General features: G+C 47.8%; 2 long non-coding RNA genes, 1 other non-coding gene and 1 pseudogene across 3 annotated transcripts; 3 read left to right on the top strand and 1 right to left on the bottom strand.

The window, feature by feature from the left end:
- Positions 1-1,064: 1,064 nt before the first annotated feature.
- Positions 1,065-2,536, bottom strand: LOC109766836 (uncharacterized). The gene is made up of 2 exons (XR_002233731.4): positions 1,966-2,536; positions 1,065-1,403 (listed from the first exon to the last, which is right to left on the bottom strand). It is a non-coding gene; the product is annotated as an uncharacterized lncRNA (long non-coding RNA).
- Positions 2,537-4,560: 2,024 nt separating this feature from the next.
- Positions 4,561-4,632, top strand: TRNAD-GUC (transfer RNA aspartic acid (anticodon GUC)). The gene has a single exon. It is a non-coding gene; the product is annotated as a tRNA-Asp (tRNA).
- Positions 4,633-6,692: 2,060 nt separating this feature from the next.
- LOC120975029 (U4 spliceosomal RNA) lies at positions 6,693-6,842 on the top strand (annotated as a pseudogene).
- Positions 6,843-14,324: 7,482 nt separating this feature from the next.
- Positions 14,325-15,124, top strand: LOC120973771 (uncharacterized). The gene is made up of 2 exons (XR_005769177.1): positions 14,325-14,790; positions 15,020-15,124. It is a non-coding gene; the product is annotated as an uncharacterized lncRNA (long non-coding RNA).
- The last annotated feature ends 3,147 nt before the right edge of the window (positions 15,125-18,271 follow it).

Raw genomic sequence — 18,271 nt, forward strand, 5'->3', positions numbered from 1 at the left:
TGTTCGTTCTTACTCTCTGTTTTACGAGTCTTTGGTTTCTCTTTATTCACATTTCGTTTTCTATTTTCATTATCACTCTGTATTAATTCGGTATCTTGGTTTATCTTTGTTTAGTCTCCACCCTCTTTCTCCCATACTCCCTCTGTCCAAAAAAGCTTGTCCCCCAAATAAATGTATCTAGCATCAAATTAGTTCTAGATACATTCATTTGAGAGACAAGCTTGGGACAAATTTTTTCGGACGGAGGGAGTACCTCTTTTTTCATTTGTATGTCTAAGGTAAGAATGAGAGGCTAGATAAACAAACAGGAAAATGCTCACTTCATTCAGGGGATGCATTCCGTCATTGTCCATCAACAAGTTCAACTCCGACGATGGTTCACCGATGTGGGCCGATGCACCACATCAGCAACGTCAATGGCCTGACAGGCCATTTTCCAACTGGGCCTGTTGTAAATGACGAAACCATGAGGATGTAATCAGTAATGTTGCTCCTGGTATAGTTATTTAGTGAAGTTATAAGCTTCTCCTTTTGGAGTTTACTTCTACGAGTGATCAGTCCCTGCATCTTGTTCTATTTTTCAGAAAACGAAGATGTACTTTGCCATGCCACTACTCTCGGCAAAATAGTAGATCATGGTGCCCCTTGTGCTACAGTGGAATTGAATCACAAAAATTCTACAGATTCATCAAGCACCAAAGGAGGTTAGTTTTTACCTGAGCAGCAACGGCGACCGCCGTGGGCTTGCTGGAGCCTCCCTTGCCGTGGAAAGTAACTAGCTTCAGGGAGTGCCAGGCTGCCACACAGCCAGAACTCAGCTCGGGCGTTCGGTCTTTTCGGTTTGTTCGGTCCGGTCTTTTCGGTCTTCTAATAATTCGGTCTTTCATAACTGAAGACCGAAATAATTTCGGTCTTTTCGGTTCTTAACTATTCGGTCTTCGGTCTTTACAATTCGGTCTTCGGTCCCGACCAAACAGACCAAATTAATTGCTACAACTCAGATTCATGATGCTTCCAGTACAATTCTATGTTTATATTTGACAGGAAATAACAAGATTCATATCTGACACGAAGTAAGAAGATTCATGATTCATGGTCCAGCAGCAAGATTCATGTATGCATATCATTTATATTTGACAGAAAGTAAGAAGATAAAAAGCAACAACAATTACATTTGACAGAAAGTGAGAAGATAACAAGCAACACCATTTATATTTGACACAAAGTAAGAAGATCACAAGCAACAACAGGACATGGAATATTGGAATCGACAAGCAGCAAACAGCAGACCACCATCACTTAGTACTTGATAACATAGTACTTGACATCAAACAAATCAATTTCAGCACCACCATGGACCTTGTGCTTTCCCTTCACCTTGTCCCCAAATTCTTCAATCATCTCTGCAACAAGTCAAGTATTCAGTAAAATTTCATAATCTTAGTGTTGGTAATATCTTCTGCTAGTTCATGGAAAAGTTGGCTGATTTCTAGCATGCAAGGAAGAGTGCTGGAGTGGAGTGTGTTTGGTTGATGACAAATGGAGAGTGCTGGAGTGGAGTGCGTTTGGTTGATGACAAATGCAATCAGTACCTAGTATAGTTTTCAAGATAACTACGAGATGAGGAACAAACAATCAAACAAATTACTATGTGTGCATCATGATGTTCAGATTCAGATTCTATGTAGAAAAGAGAAAAGATACTCGGTATTAGAGCAGATAGCAATAATACAATTTGACAATGATAAAAACCAAAAATAACTAGCCACATAAACATAATAGGACATGCATTTAGATGGCTATTATGCTGGGTGTGCTCACATGATTAGTTTCACAACAGGAAGGATATCTGGGATATGATGACAGATAACAAGTTAGCATGTATCTAATTTGGAAGGCATGTACCCAATTTGTTTTCATGGGAATCACAGATGATGTACATAGAGACATGAAGTAGATGCTCACCTTCAGCTGCGATGTGGAGAAATGAAGGAGGGCAGTAGACAGCGAGCCGACGAATAGAGTTGAAGAAGACGGGTGGTGATGAGTGGTGATGGACTGCAGCTCCTGAACCAGTCATCGGGGCGCGGAGCACCGGCGGCGGACGGCCGTGTCGCGAGCAGTGGAGCGACTGACGGGGGGTCGGGGATGGCGGCGCGGGGCGCCAGTCTCCAATGGTCGGGGCCTTGGCTCGGCGCGCCGATCTACATCAGTCAAGGTCGCGCCGCGCGCCTCGACGCGGCGGTCGTCACTGACGGCGGACGGCCGTGTCACGGGCAGTGGAGCGACTGACGGGGGGTCGGGGATGGCGGCGCGGGGCGCCGGTCTCCACTGGTCGGGGCCGGGGCTCGGGGCGCCGATCTTCGTCGGTCAGGGGTGCGCCGCGCGCCTTGATGCGGCGGTCGTCACCGGCTCACATCTCATGGGCATGGGGCGTCGGGCCACAGCAGTGGGTGACGGGCGGCGGGCGGCGGGCGGCGGCTAGGGTTCCTAGTGGGATAGAAAAAGATGAATGCGTTCCTGTGAATCGTGAGGTGAGGAGAAGGATGTGTACTCGTGTTATGTGTGACTATTGGGCTGGCCAGATGGGCCTCTTGCGTGTGGTCTATTCGGTCCTGAAGACATTAGGACCGATCAGACCGTAACTAAGTCAGCGCAGAGAGGCATGGCTGGAGAATGTCGCCGGACCATCAACAGGGGCAGGCGACGAGACGCAATGGAAGAATCTGTAGAAGATTAAAGTCCCCGGGAAAGTTAGAATATTTCTTTGGAGACTCTCAAAACAGTCGCTGCCAACTGAAGATGTTCGAGCACACCGACATGGTGGACTCACCCATGTGCGGAATGTGTGGCGCCCCAGACTCTTGGAAACACTCCCTAATCAACTGTACAACCTCAAGGTGCACCTGGGCACTGGTCGATGACGAGCTAGCCAGTCAACTAGTGAACACAAATAAGACCAAGGCAAAACAGTGGCTGTTTACACTAATTGATTCCTTATCGCATGATCAATTCATAAAGGTGGCGGTCACACTCTGGGCAATTTGGACAGCTAGACACAAAGCCATTCATGAGCATATCTTTCAAACCCCTCGAGCTACTCATTTGTTTGTAGAAAGATTCATACAGGAGCTTTCGGTCCTGTCCGAGAATGGAGCCACCACCATCATAGAAGGGGATGCAGGGGGGTGCTCCTCTAGTCCGGCCATACGCCAGAAGGCCCCGCCGATGGGTTACGCGAAGATTCATGTCGATGCCGGAGTCAGAGCGGGCAGGGGAGGCTCGGCTGCGGCTATTTGCCGAGATCACAATGGTGCTTATCTGGGAAGCTCAGCGCTGGTAATAGCCGGTCTGGATGATCCATTAATATTGGAGACTATCGCATGTAGAGAGGCTCTTGCCCTAGCGGAAGACCTAAACCTATGTAATGTGCTCATTGCGTCTGACTCCAAGCAGGCTATACTGGACATCAACAATGCTAGCGTGGGAAAGAATGGTTCAATAGTCAGGGAGATTATTGCCCGGTCAAATGATTTTCTTTGTAAATTTACGTTTAAAGGTCGTGCAGCCAATAAGGAAGCACATAGCTTAGCTAGATTTGCTATTGGTAGAGGGACGGGGAGGCATACTTGGCTAGGCCAGCCCCACAACCCTAATTGTATCCCACTTTCTGTGGACTATGATAAATAAAGTTGCTTTACCCCCAAAAAAACTAATTCGGTCTTCTATTTGTGCAGACCGTATTTTATTCGGTCTTTTCGGGTTCGGTCTCGGTCTTTTCAGTTTCAGTCTTCGGTCTTCAGTTTTTATTTCCGGGGTGAGCCAGAACAAATGCCACCTTCGGCAGGGAGCGACAACAACAACTATGAGGATTTGGCTCGCCGATACGAGTGACAGTGGCGCCATCTGCTGATTCCGTAGCTTCAAGCTATAGCGGGAGCTGCCGGACCGCCGAGATGCAGCTGGAGCTGCCGGACCACCGAGATGCAGTTGGAGCTGATGCGCCTCGGAGCTGCCGGACCACCGAGATGCAGTTGGAGCCGCAGCGCCTCTGAGCTGCAGCTGGAGCCACTCCCCCGCCAAGCTGCAGCGTGATCCGCCGCGAAGATGGATCCCGGCGTGAGCCGCCTCTAGTAAGTGCTTTCTCGAGTACAGTGGGGATAGGAAGAGGATGAACTGGTCGATGGAAAAGGACAACAATCCACCACATGGTTATCTCTGGCGTTATATGTCATATGTGCAACCCGTGTGTATAGGTGTCCAGACTTTAGAGTGTGTGGCTCTTTGTGACAATGGCACGGTTGTAATATTATCTTGCAACGGGTCATCTAGTACCAATAACAACATTTGGTTCTCCAGTTTGTACTAACATCATTCATTCCGCTGAATCCGTCGATTCAGAAAACGTATCACATGTGAGGTAAACTTTTTGAGGGAACATGTGAGGTTAACTTGCCGGATTAGTTCTGGCCATGCCGCGCTTTCGCAAAAGTACATTGCGCCTTAAAAATGGCAAGTTTGACGAATGATAGAACCTGGATTACGAATTTAATCAAGCAAGTCGTTGTAGTATAGTGGTAAGTATTCCCGCCTGTCACGCGGGTGACCCGGGTTCGATCCCCGGCAACGGCGTATTTTTGGTACTCCATTTTTTCTCACGGTGCAACTCATTTTTTAGATAAAAATGCACGTACCCACTACCACAAAGACTACCAACCATCCTCCAAAAAAACAAAAAAAAAGACTACCAACCGCATGCACTGTGGTCTGTGGATCATTTCTTCAGATTATAACAGCCCACAAGTATTCCCCTGTTCCTCTGAATCTAGCTCTCTAGTAGCTCAGCATGGAACATTTCTTCAGAGTACGCAGCTGAATTTATCAGTCTATGGAACTCAGGCTTAACTAAATGACTGGAATTCATAAGGACTTGCGAATAGGCAAAGGGCATGACACATGTTCCCGCGATACCCTGATTCCTAAAAGACCAGCAAGCTTCTCGGGGGAGTTGAATCCAGCACTCTACTAGCTCAGAACAGAATTAGGAGCTGAATTCATCTGTCTCTTTATGTATGCAACTCAGCTACAATTGCAACTTATGAATGGCGAACTACAAACTACATGTTCTGCCTATATCCTAAAAGACCAGAAGGCTTTTCCGTCGAATGCGCAAAATAGATGGAATCAAAACCTGGAGATGCATGGATTTCGATAAGCTCTTCTTGTCCGAGTGATCGATGACAATGCCGCATTGGATCTCTTGAAGACTTGAACGATGTACGTAGGAACAAATGAATTTTCTATCTCGTGCCTTACCAGCTTGCGGCCGTCGAGATGGACAGTTGGGGAGTTACAACAAGTCTGAATTATCTGAGTGCTCGTTGGACATGATTCGATTCAACGTTGGACATGATTCGATTCAACTGAAAGAAGGATGGATAAAATTCTTTATTTTTGCGGGGGAAGGATAGAAAAAATTCCAGTGGTCGTTGGACATGATTCGGTTCAACGTTGAATTATCAAGAGGCAGTCCGTATCTGACGCAGTCACGTAGCCCAACTGAAACTGAATCAAACTGTGATAAGCTAAGCAGCGATGAACGCGTTGTATGATGATTCACTATGGTATATCCATCAGTTTGCCATGAGGATGCGGTTCTGTTCTTACATTACAGAAATATGTGTTTGACAGAAGCTGCCAAGATTCAGTCTTCCGTTATGCAGTATTTCCATGTTGTCACAAAATGTTAGGCGTTCAGGCCATGCAGTTTTATAGGCTATGTGAGTAATTGACCTTGGGATGAAGAACAAGGTGCTATGCCCTGCAACCTAACATTAGAAGTTAGAACATAGTCGGTTTTGCCTCTTTTATTCCTTTTGGGTGTTAGTCTGTGAACAATTTTATCATGCATGTCTGGGTGCGATCAGTAACCTGAACTTGTCCTGTAGGTATGTGAGGGATGCCGACTTGCATGTTTTCCTCTCTTATTCTTGTAGATTTCCGGGCAGCATAAATGCCCTTTGTAAAATTTGCGGAGTTATTCTACTGTCAGACATGATGACGCGCTTCTGTTCTTACGTTGCAAAAATGGGTGCCTGTGGTTTCGTAGATCAGAAGGTTCTTCAGAAGAAAAAACACACATATCTGCAACAGTGAGTTAAGCCATCCATCAGCGAACAAACAAATGCACCTCCGTTGGGGACTGAGATAAACATCTTCAGAACAGTGCGTATTGGCAGGACATGGAGCTCGCTCCAGTTCTCTGCTGCACCAGAACTCCGCTAAGGCACGCATGGATTCGAAGTATCTCAACAGAACTCCCGCGATTATGAAATAGAAGAATTCGGGCTGGCCGAGCGTACAGAGCGCAGCAGGCGTAGGTTGGCTTGCAGGAGGAGGAGGAAGAAGAAAGAAGCAGAGAAGAAGCGCAGCGCAGAGGAGGAGACTTTTTTTGTTTTTTGAGTGGACGCAGAGGAGGAGACTCGTGATCACCTGCCTGCTGGGCTCCCGGGTTTTTATGGGCCGTGGGAAGGCACAGCCCAACAAGGATTGCTGCCCCGCTGCTAATTCATTGAGTCTGTCTGTTTTGCTCGGTTCAGGGTTATGTTAGTTTTGTACCACATCGGCTGTGGAGGAAAGAGCGTGTGGCGTGGCCGGGTATAAGATGGGGCAGTGGGCGAACGGTGGGTGGCATCTTTGCGCTTGGGGCAATGACGCAGCTAGTGAGGTTATACCGAGGCGCGTCAATTGCTGGTTGAAAACTATTTCCAAACCCCCTCTTTGGTCCTCCGAGGCCACTGAGAATTTCTGAAAGGGCTCCTTCCCTTTGGGAGGGCAAAGCCCACAAATCTGACAATGCAAAATATTTACTACAGTAGTATTTTGTTCAATTGACCTGAACACTGAAGGTCACACCAGATACGATGCCGTTGTGCTTTTTTTTTTCTAATGAAAAGGATTGCATCCTGTTGGCATAAAATGCCGATATCATCAGGTCCACTATACAGCCAAACTGTAGTACGAGGAAGGCTACATCCCATTTGTCATGCTCACGTCCTTAATCTAAAAGAGAGTGATTGACAAAAAAATTAGGTTTCCGTTTCACAGAACTATCACTTTTTTTAAATTATATAAAAAAAATCTAATTTTGTGTCTAAAAATTACCAAGTCCGACTGATAACCGTTTCAACCGATTGTCAGACGGCACAGTGGCTAAGTTGGCAAACAGAGGTGTAGTTGGAGTTGTGGTGCTTTAGCAATGGTCATCGAGGAAGTCATGGACCTAGCGACAGTTGAAACTCATGCATGCAGGCAGTGGCGTAGCCAGGCCCCGGGCAACAGGGGCCTTGGCTCGGGGCGTGGTAGCCAGTTTCTTTGTTGATAGATGTAATGGCATTGTTTGGTACTGTTAAGCATTGTAGCGCTGAAGATGGCCCATGACCTGGAGCTGGGCTGGCTACGCAATAACGCAACTGCATGCAGGTAACTCTATCCATTCTGTAACCGAACCAAAAATCATACCGGAAATAAACCGAACCAAACCAATTTTACGATTGTTATGGTTTCTAGTTTTAGCATGGTATGAAGTTTTCATACTGTTTTGACCTTGGTTTTTATGTTATATACCGGTTAACCGAATAAACCGATCTAAAAAATATGTTTATATTTTCTTGAGGCGAACAACCATATGAGTTGTCGTTTTTTTTTGTACACGAGCCAAATTGCCTAGTAAGCACCTACATTTTTCATGTAACATAATCATTTTTCTCTAAAAAAATGCTAAGCACGTCCATAACCACCAAGGTATGAATTAATGCATACATATACACTCATATATATAGTTATATACTATTTGTGAAAAATAATATGTGTTTTGAGTCATAAATTTGAAAATTATTATTGCATCATTCTCAAATTCACGACAACTTTGGTTATTATGGTATATGCCGAAATAATTTGGTATGTACCGAAACCGAACCATATTTTAATTTTATATCGTACTTACTGAAATATTAATACCGTACAGACCGAAAAAACGTATAAACCGACTCACGTAAATCGAATAAGCCGAATGCACAGAGTAACATGCAGGAAAGCTTTGGCCCTGGTCAAAGCCTTGCATGTAAATAAAGTAAGTACAACAGCTGACTGTGTGAGAGTTGTGAAAGAGCTTCAATCTTCGATCCAGCTGGGAGCCTACTACACTCTCCGTTGTTTTTACTCTGCATATAGAAATTGTTGGAAGTCAAATTTCGTAAAGTTTCCCGCAAAAAAAATCATAAAGTTTGACCATGTTTAAATAAAAAATATCAACATTCATCAGAAATTGGCAATAGCTCCTAGGTGCATATGCACCCATTGTCTAAGTACACATTTTGAATAGTTGAAAAATTCCGAACAAAAATCCCGCGTGTATATCCGGACATTCTATGTGCGTGCACAAAGTTTTCGGTAAAATATGAAAAATAAATTCATGAGACATGTAATGATATTAATTTTGTATTGTGAATGTTGATTTTTTTATGAAGTTGGTCAATCCCAATCGCTAAAAGTGATGGTGTTCCCCTGGTTGAATCGGGGTTATTTTTTTAATCGGGACTTGACCTGGTGTGCGACGTGGGCGGCGAGACATGCGGGGGTGTGATGGCCCAGAAATATAGGGGATCAATCATAATCCTTTCGATAAGTAAGAGTGTCGAACCCAACTAGGAGCAGAAAGAAAGGATAAGTGGTTTTCAGCAAGGTATTCTTTGCAAGTACTGAAAGCGGCGTAACAAATAGTTTTGTAGTAAGCTAATTCGTAACAAGTAGAAGGTAGAGTAGCAAAGATGCAGCAAAATGGCCCAATCCTTTTTATAGGAAAGGACAAGGCGGAAAGTTCTCTTATAATAAGGAAAGTGTTTTCGAGAACACATGTGAATTCTCATCTAGTTACGTTCATTATATTTAGTTGATTCACATTCGCTACTTTGATAATTTGATATGTGGGTGAATCGATGCTAGGGTGTTTTTCTTATTTGAACAAGCAGCCCTCTTATTATTACCCTCTCTAGTAAGCATGCACAACTATGAATAATGAATTATGATAAATCTAACCATAACATATGAAACGTATGGATCCAAATCAACCCCTTTACGGATTAACGCATACTAGGGTTTAAATTTTTGTCACTCTCACAACCCATCATCTACTTATTACTCCTCAATGCTTCCCCTTAGGCTCAAGTATGGTGAAGTGTTTGTAGTCGACGTTCACATGACACCACTATAAAAAGAACAACATATATATTCTCAAAATATCAAACGAATATTAACTTCACATGATTACTCATAACAAGACTTCTCACATGTCCTCAAAACAAAAGTTACTACTCACAAATCATATTCATGTTCAAGATCAAAGGTGTGTTGGATATGCTTAAGGATCTAAACATATAATCTTCCATCAAATAAACCAACTAGCATCAACTACTAGATGTAATCAACACTACTAGCAACCCACAGGTGCCAAATTGAGGTTTTGAGAAAAAGATTGAATACAAGAGATGAACTATGATTTCAGATGACATAGTGCTGGTGAAGATGTTGATGATTGGTCCTCCCATGATGAGACGATCGTTGATGATGTCGATGGCTTTGATCCCCCCTCCTGGATGGAAGTATCCCCGGCAAAATAGCTCTACCGGAGAGCAGAAGTGCTCCTGCCCAGGTTCCGCCTTGAGATGGCGGCGCTTCATCCCGAAGGTATTCTCTTTTTTTTCAAGGGAAAAAAGGCTTCATATAGCAGAAGGAGCGCACCGGAGCGCTGTTGCGCGACCCACAAGGCATCAGGCATGCCCAGGGGGGTGGATGCGCCCTGTTGCCTTGTGAGCAGCAGGTGGCCCCCCTCTGGTGGTTCTTCGTTCCTGTATTTTTTTACATATTCAATAACAAAATCTTCATGAAATTTCAGGTCATTTGGAGCTTCGTATAATAGCTATCTCTGTTGTAGCTCTTTTAGGTCCAGAATTCCAGCTGCGGTAATTTCCCTCTTCATGTAAGAAAATTAAGAGATAAAAGGCATTAGAATTGCATCATAAAATGAAATAATGACAAAAAAAATATAAATAACAGTAGAAAAACATGATGCAAAATGGACGTATCAGGGTGGTTGGATCAAAGGGAACTGACGGGAGATAATTTGGACCGGGCGATCACAGTCTGACGACTCTGCGGGCGTTCGAAAGTGCTGCAATTTTCAGGTGGTTCGCCATATAGAAAAAACACTCCTTGCCATATATGGTAATCGAACACGCTCAAAAACAAAATAGGAGTAGTAATCTGACTGCCTAATAAGAAAGAAAGAAAATGGAAACTGAATGGGAAATGTCTGTACACGGCGCACCGACCGAAGCTTTGGGCCGGTCTCATGCGTGTCATGTGATGCGTCCAGATCGGACGCTCACTTTTCATCCTCAAACTCTCACACGCGTCCACGCTGACAGGGTCTACCACCGCTTTGGACGCAACGTTATCCCTTCGCTCGCATCGCTTACTTCATTCCCCACCACTCGTTATGTTTCCTTTTTCGCCAACAACCTCCGATCCCTGTTGTCGTGCGGCGGCGACGAACGCGGCGTTGCATTGTGGGCGAATCACCGACGGCGCCGCGACAGAGATGCCATGGCGTGCGTTTTGCTACAACCCCCGTGCGTGCGTTTTGCTGGCGTGACAGAGATACTTTGGGGGCAAACCCTCAGCGGCGGCGCGGCAAAGATGTTGCGATGGAGTCGTGCGGCGATGCGTGAGGGACCAGCCAACACTTTTGTTCAAACCGGCGTAGGTGTTTGCTGCAACCAGCAAGGCTACGAGCTGGAACCAGCTTCCACTTTTGCTGGAACCAGAACGCGCACTCATCGGCGGCTTTACTTTTTGATGGAACATGTGGGTTTTTTTTTGTTGGAACCGGCTAGTTCATTTGCTACATTGGATTTTTGTTTGAGTTTGTTGATATGTCTTTTTTGTTGTAACCTTGGTAAATTCTAGTTGGAACCAGCCAATTTTTTTGTTTCAACTGACCACTGAGTCTTTTGCTCGCTAAGATTCCGGCTAGTTCATTTGCTGCATCGAACAATTGTTGGAGTTTGCTGGTGTATCTTTTTTTGCTGGAACCAGGCAATTTTTTTGCTTCAACTGACCGTCGAGATTTTATATTTGCTATGATTTTTTGCTAGGAACACGATGGTGCTAATTGGACGACTGCGGCAGCCGGAGCCGGTGATGCGAGAATTATTGCAACCATGCACCCGAGGGCTGGAACCAGCAGTCGTCAAAGCTACATCTATGGTGACCACGCCGTGTGATCCACCGACAGCCGTGTTGCAATCCCGGCGGCGAAGGGCAGGCCCGTCCTCGACGACCACGTCCACGACGAAGGACAGCCAATTTTTTGCTGGTGCTCGTCGGCCACGTCCACGACGACGAGCAGACGTTACTTGTGGCGAGCGCGGGGAGGGGAGTGGCGCTCTGCCATGTTGAGCACGTGCAGCCTGCGGAAGCAAATTGGGAGGGGATGGCCAGATCCTACGGCTGTACGCGGCCCAATCGGGTGGCTGCAGGGTGACCGGCCCAAATTTGGGCCTGTCGACCGGCGCGTAGTACTCGCCAAGCTGAATCCGATTCTCACTCTGCTAAGGCTGTGTTTGGTTGGACAGATTGTCCCAACTTCTGCTTTTTAGAAGCTAAAAGCTAACCAAAGGGATAAATTATCGAAGTAGCTTCTAATAATCTGTAGCTTTTACGTAGTATAAATTTCACAGCTGAGGTACCCCCAACTTTTACGGCTTCTAAACCAACCACTTTCAGCTGTCCCCATAATAATTGATGGTATTTACCCACCAATGCCACTCCCAAGTCATACCTGTTCAATCTCTTCTTCTCAACTCTCGCAGAAGGCAGGAACGAAGCAACAGATCGATCTAGGGTTGGCCGCCGCCACCGCCCGCCAACGCCGCCGGCTCCGGCGATCCTCCGCCGCCGCCTGCTCCGGCGAACCTCCGCTGCCGCCCGCTCCGTTCCAAGGTAAAATTTCTACAACCTCCTCCCTCCTCCATGCTCCTCCCTCCCCTTGCTGTTCCCGGCGGCCCTGCTCCGGCCGGCCATCCTCGCCGGCGCACCGGCCACTCCTAGTACCCCCAAGTCCCTCCTCCCTCCTCCACACTTTATCCATCCTTCGTCTATCCTCCTCCCTGCTCGCCCCTTCCGGCCCACCTGTTCCCGGCGGCCTAGGTCCGTCCGGCCGGCCGGCGGCGCCAGCTCACCGGCCTCAGTCCTCCTAGCCCTCTCCCCAATTCCCTGCTCCCTCCCCCTCTCCTTCCTCCTCACCCTCCCTGTTTAGGTTTCCTTTGAATTTTTTGCACAATTTTATTTATGTAATGTTTAATTGCTTGTATACATGATATGTACAGAAGCTGAACATGATATACCTATTTTTTTGTGATGTATAAGCTTGCATGACATGCCATCTAAAAAGACAGCAAACAACATTCACAAAAATTTCTTGTACATAGATATTATGTTTGCTACTTGTACATACTATTTGAGTACTTGCTGCTATTATGTAATGCATTATTCTTGATACGTGCTTTTCTCATATTGCTTTATTGAAGTATGACTGAGAAGGCGGTGTGGGATGATGCCCATCTCAAGAAACTCATTGAAATATTGAGAGAAGAGGTTGAAAAGGGGAATAGGCCATTAGGTTATTTAAACAAGAGGGGTTGGGAAAACGTTCACAGCAGCTTTTTCACAGCTCACAGCTCACAGCAGCTTTTAAAGAATCTGCAGCTCAACCAAACACAGCCTAGAGTCTATAATGAGTGTGTGCAGATGAGTAGATGAGGCTAGCTCATGCTGTCCGGCTGCTCCCGCTGTAAATAGAGATGGGCCCCCGTGTCATCCCCCCGTGGGCAACTCGGGCGGCGACGCCCATCTCCTTCCCCTCGCCTCCTCACCACCTTCCCCACCCTCGCCGCCGGCCGGGGCCGTCGGGGCAAAGCCCCTCGCGGTGGCCGGTAGCGGGGCCCTGTTCTTCGCACCTCGGGAGGGCCCGTGCGGGGCGGTCATGTCAGGCGGTCACGAGGACTGGCGGCTCATGGTGGCAGCGTCCTCATCGGGACAACGCGGTGGGGGTGTCCCGTTGTACGCTGGTTGTGTGCCCGCTGCGGCGGCGGGTCCGATCGAAACTGCGGCGGCGGCATGGTGGGCCTGGTCTCCGGTCTGGTCTGATCTGGCCGGTGCGGCCTGTTCCATGCGCGGCGGCGGTGATCGCTGACGGTCCCGTGCACACGATGCTGAATGCAGGGTCCTCGAGCGGATCCGGGGGGAAACTCTACTATTGGCACGTTGCTAAGGTCAGCGATGGCGGCGTTTCTCTGTGTCATCCTCTTCTTGAAGGCATCGTCATGGAGAAGCTCTAGACCCCTATCCGCTACCTTCGAGGGAAACCCTAGATCAGTCGATCGAATAACGGCGACACTCAGGTGCCGTACCCCTCTTGAGGGCGTCATTCTTGGAGGTGTGCATAGGCTCGAGGGACCAGTGGACGGCATCTGCAGTGGAGCGGCGTTCCCGGTGACGCATCGACGTCGTGGAGTCTAGGTGGCGAGGCGCAACAAAGTCTCAGCGACGGATGCGTGATGATGAATGTGTGTAGGGAGGAGACGTTGTCTAGCACCATGGGGGCGTCGACGGCAGGCCGAGCAAGGTCGATGCGTCAGTACCTGTTCTGAAGATGGGTTGATGGAAGACAGCGGCGATGGCCTATGAGAGTGCGTCCGACCGGTTTGTGCCCCAGACCCGGTATGTCGCTTGGTCGGGGCCTTCGACTTTAGATGTTAGGCTAGGTGAGAGGTCTGGGTATTTGACTCACACTTTCTGCATCATTGGATAGAAGTAGCTACAGATATTGCTAAAATGGTGGCTTCAGACATATTAATGTATTATTTTGTAAGGTCTTTCTGAATAATTAATAAAGTGGTTGCATGCATCTCCCAGATGCAGAGAGGTCGGGGTCATCCTTCTTTTCAAAAAAAAAAAAGATCATGCTGCCCAGATAGGTCATGCAACGTTTTATTTGTTGTTCATTACATGTGAGGAAAATTACCGGATTAGTTTTCGCCATGCAGTGCTAGGCGTTCAGAACCTTGTAGGTTTAGTGGCCATGTGAGTTATTAAGGACAGTAAAACTGAGACTAAACCGAGCCCTCACAGCGATTTGAGTTTTTGACCGTCCGTTTTCGCGATCTGGCCGTCGGATCTCTGGGTTAAGCCAATCTATCCCGTGTCTGGTAAATAGTGGGCCAGCTGTCTTATGGGCTGCTGCTCCAGAGGCCTAAACGGAGCCCTATGGTTAACTGGGCCCATTCCAGGCTTCGCTAAAGAGGTCCAGTGTTTCGCCTCGCTGAAGCTGAAGCGGGGAGCGACCGCGCCCATCCAGTCCCGATGGGTCGCTCGATTGGATCGACCGGAAGTGCGGGAGGCATCGATGCGCGCGTTGGGATCGACCAGAGGATCTGGCTCCAGCTGATGCGCTCCAGCGCGCGATTGGATGCGAGGTGCGCAAGGGGATCAACGGAGGCGGACAATGCGGGTGAAGAAAGGTGGGGGCGAGGGCGAGGCGGTGGCACGAGCATGGAATCATCTCCTGTCGATTCGAGTTCGTTTGTCGGGATTCCGTAATTAAATCGCAGTTTCTACTACATGCCATTACTGGTAATGGTATGCGCCGCTCGAGTCCTCCAGTAATTGCAGGTCAGTTACATCGTCGATTCATACTCTGTCTTTACTGTACGTGCCTCCATATAATCCGTTCTGCTGCAGTTTGTCCATTCCCCTCCTCAAACATCTTCTCAACGAGCTCCAACTAATTCTACTCGTCTTCCCCGCCGCCTGTCTGACATAGTTCCTTCTCCTTTTCCCCAAACTTATGCATGTCCATTTTCTTACTTGGACTGTTCTTTTTGCTCCCAAATGAATGCAGGTTTTTAAGCTCGTTGGAACTTGCTTACGGTGGGTTTGCTCTTTGCTGGTTCTGCTTGATTGCAAGGTGAAGCACTGCTTTCAAGTTGATGATTTGTGGGCTGAGTGTTAATTTGACTCTTATTAATTTCTATCGGTAAAATCATATGTCAGTACTTGCCTACATGCCCTGAACTCAACGAGGAATATAAAATATGTGTTTGGGAGTCGAAATTTTCATCCTCTCCAACGTAGTTAGAATTAGGTGTGCGTGAGATGTGTTGTTTTTTCATACTCTGAATTATTGGTGAAAGTCAGGTCAGTACCAATCCTATAATTTAGGTGTGTTTCTCTTGGTTCATAGATGTTCAGATATGTGAACTATTGGACTCGATTCTGTTTTTCTGAATGCTGTCTACAAAATTGCATCACTACAGTATTTGACTTCACTATGCATCAGTTTTCAGAAAGACAAGTTACAAATATGACGCGTCTCCATTTCAGTATGAGTTTGAATTTGGATGCACTAAATATTTCTGTATGACTTGTATCACATGAGTAGTTGGCTTACAAGTTATTTAGTGATTACTTTCTGACGGTCAATATAAGTTCACCATTTCTTCATGCTTTTTGTTAAGAATGTTTCTTTCAGACTACTAAGCTGCCTTTTAATAAACTGGTTGTGCAGCATCATGGACTATCCAAATCCAAACATGCACATCTTCAAATGCATTTGGAAACCTGATCTTCTCCTCGATGCACGTCCGCTCCTGTCTCTTCCCCAGCAACCAGTTCATGTGCACTTTCCTGACCTCCACGTCTGCGGTTGTGCTCACGAAGTCTGAATACTAATCTGAAGTATTTGTCTTGTCGTGAGAAACATAGAGAAATGAACAAAATGAGCGGCTCAAGGTGCTGCAGAAACTTATGCAGAGCGGAACCAAGGTGTGATGTTTTAAATCTTAAATTCTTAATCGTTCAAACTCCGACTGGAACAAATTTTGTACTCAATCCAACATCTGGCTGATGCTGACGTGGCTCGAAATTTGTAATGCGTGTGAGACTCTGGACTTCAGGTGGACATTAGCGCGATGAATAAGAAGTTCACTACATCATAGCTACAGATTACATATTACCCTTTCTTACTTAATTAAGAATCTCGTTATCTTTTTCATGACTGCATTTTTTTGTCTTCAGAAAATTTCGTATGCAAATTGCATTTTTACCGTAAAATGAGACAGGCGCGCCAACATGCACTACTTTGAGGAGACACTTCATAGAAATTTTATTTTTTTACGTCATCAATTCCTATCAATATAATGTAAAATTGGATGGGCGCGGCAACGCGCGCCTTCGATGATCTAGTAAACTTTGTGATGAACAAGGTGCTCTGTCCTGTAAAATTATCTCCAAGAACATTTTTATATTTGCCCTCATTTACTATTTTAACAGTCTTGGCCAGAAAATCTTTTTCAACAGCCTTTTTGAATCTCCTTTTCCAACAGCCTTTGTATAAGCGCTCCGCCCTCCCCACCAATATTCTTTACAAAGCTTTGTATAAGGTGTCGGACAATAGGCTAGCAGAAGAAACAGGCCGATATGGGCAATTTGAGCGTTAGAGTATCTCCAGCCGTTTGCCCCCCCCCCCAGGAGGCATTTTTTTTCGCCCCTTGGGGGCCTGCCGGCGAAAATTTTGACCTGAGGGGCGAAAATTTTCCACTCGTTGCATCCCCACGAGCAGTGTTGGACTCCCACGAACAGAGCGGCATTTCGTCGAGCATCTTGCCCGCGGCGGCGTCCGACTACCTCCTCGTCGCGCAGCTAGAGCAGGTCGCGCCCGTCTGGGCCTTGACGTTGACCTTGAGCCCCTTGGCCGCGAGCAGGTCGAGGCGCGCGTTGTGGGCGCCGGTCGTCTTCGCCGCCGCCGGAGACGCGCTGCTCGAGCTCGGCGCGCCCATGCTCCTCGTGTGCGGCCTCGATAGCGCCCCCGTGATCCCGTTCTGCGTGGCCCGCGCCCTCCCTACCCTGCCGTCGCGTTCGACGCCGCCGAGAAGACCTGGGCGCGGTGCTGTGGCACCCCGGACCATGGTGCCGAGCACACCCGTCCGGCTGCTGCTGCCTGTGCATGCCCGGCCACGCAGAGGCGGGCGCGGGCCGTCCCGGCCACACCCAGGCGAGCGCGGGCGAGCTCCGCCCCGGCCACGCCCCGGCGGGCGCGAGCGAGCTCCGCCCCGGCCACGCAGAGGCGGGCGCGGGCGCGGGCCGTCCCGGCCACACCCCGCCCCGGCGACGCGCGGCCGCGCGCTCCTCCTCCGTGAAGGCAAGAAGACACGATGGGCAGCTTGGCCGGCGCGCGACGAGCAGGGCGGCGACGGTGGCGCGCTGTCAATAGGGCGGCGCGACGGAGCTGTGTGAGCAGAGGGCGGCGGAGGAGGCAGAGGCCGGCGTGCGGCGAGGAGGCGGTCGTGACTAGCAGGGGGGGGGGCGAGTATGTGGGCACGTGGGTGGGGACCGGGAGGAAAAGTATGAAGAGACGAGTGAGAGGCTGACAGTGGGCCATTGACATGCAAAATCTTCTCTCTCCGCCCCCAACAGCCCCCCGATGGCCTGGGATCGCCCTGGTACCGCCGGCTCTGTTTTTTGTCAAATCCGGCATTTTTTAAGGTCGTAGGGGCGCGAGTGGAGAGTTTTTCGCCCGCCGGCGCTGAAAAAGCGCCTCTGGGGGGCTTCTTGGGGAGCCTAGTGGAGATGCTCTTATATGATGTTTGGAGGAGGGTAAAAGAGTAAAATGTCAGTTTGGAGCCAGAAGCTCGATTTTTCAGTTGCGGCTTCTCTAGTGTTTTCTCGGAACGCTCCGAGGAACCGCTGCATGGAGCCGGCCCAAAATTCACCCCTTTGTTTGGGCTCTAGCTTTTTTGAGCTAGAAGTTGTAGAAGCCACTCTTAGGAGCCCAAACAAACACACCTTAAATCTGACCTCTCACTTTGCATATTTGCAAACCCAAAGGCCATTTGCCAAATTTTTAGCAGGTCTTTGTAAAAGTGGTCCCTTTCATATTTTTGTCTCAATGACTACTGGACGCTTGTGTGATATGTACGTGTATGTGTGTTGTGTGTATGTGTGTGATGCATGTGTGCATCATGTGATGCGTGTATGTGTACGTGTGTACGTGTGTTGCGTGTATACGTGTGCGTGAATTGTGCTAGCATACGTATGCTAGTGTGCAATGTGTCTGACAAACTGTTCCCAGATGTCATTGTGTGTTTTGACAGGG

The sequence above is a fragment of the Aegilops tauschii genome, chromosome 2 (genome assembly GCF_002575655.3).
Source record: "Aegilops tauschii subsp. strangulata cultivar AL8/78 chromosome 2, Aet v6.0, whole genome shotgun sequence".
Classification (NCBI taxonomy): Eukaryota; Viridiplantae; Streptophyta; class Magnoliopsida; order Poales; family Poaceae; genus Aegilops; species Aegilops tauschii.